The sequence below is a fragment of the Chinchilla lanigera genome, unplaced genomic scaffold (genome assembly GCF_000276665.1).
Source record: "Chinchilla lanigera isolate Chin_1 unplaced genomic scaffold, ChiLan1.0 scaffold00024, whole genome shotgun sequence".
Lineage (NCBI taxonomy): Eukaryota > Metazoa > Chordata > Mammalia > Rodentia > Chinchillidae > Chinchilla > Chinchilla lanigera.
Window position 1 is genome coordinate 20,552,896 of NW_004955425.1, and position 1,069 is coordinate 20,553,964.

The window sequence follows — 1,069 nt, forward strand, 5'->3', positions numbered from 1 at the left end:
AAAAAAAGAAAGACAAACTCTTCTCCTCTGATGAAATGCCGCTTCCTTTGTGCAAGCCTCACACTAAGTTTGTTGGCGTGCCCTCTCCCATTTTCTCCCTGCCGAGGTATTTATCTTGCATAATAAGAGAGCTCCTTATTTCTTAGAGTTCTTAGGTGAATTGTCAGAGAAATTAATAATTCAGATGAGTATCAGACGTGTTTTGTAACTTTTTCTGTAACTCTGAGGAAATTCTTTGTTTCCTTAAAGTAAGCAAAACATTTGATACATTCCCAGGGTGGCAGGTAGGATAAATAAGTAAATATTTATGAAGAGGTTATTTTGAGACCACCCCACAAAAAAAAGTAGCAATTTTTTTTAATTCCAAGAAAAACGCTTAAAATATTTTTCACCACACAGGTTTGGAAGTAATCCTGTACCTGTAATCCTAGTACTCTGGGAGGCTGAAGCAGGAGAAGCGAAAGTTTGAGCTGAGCCTGGGCAATAATTCAGCTACCTACCAAGTCTCTATCTCTAAATAAATAAATAAAGGACTGGGAATGAAGTTTAGTGCGAAGGCCCCGGGTTCAATCCCCAGTACTGCCACAAAAATAAGTAAAAACTATAAATAATTCTTATTAATAAGAAGTAAGAAAAAGAAAAATTCTCCAAAGTAGTTTCTTTCTTTTTTGAGACAGGGTGTCACTATGTAGTTCAGGCTCGTCTTGAGCTCACTATGTAGCCCAGGCTGGTCTGGAACTCACAGTCATCCTCCTGCCTCAGCCTCCCTAGTACTAGGATTATAGGTGTGCGCCACCACTTCCGGCTTAGTGGTTACCTTGTTTTAAAAATTCGTATTTCTTTCCTCGCCTCCCCGCTTTGCTTTTCCTTAGAAGGGCAGCACACAAAGGTGGCGTATTTTTTCCGAGGTGGGCACGTGGCAGGTAATAACGATAATTAATGGGAACGGGCTGGGCCGGAGGAGCGGCAGGGGGACACCGGGCAGCGCCCCGCGCGCCGCGCCCGCCCGGGCTTCTCTCCGGCACGAGACCCAGGCGAACCCGAGCACGAGCGCTCGCGCGTCGCCGGC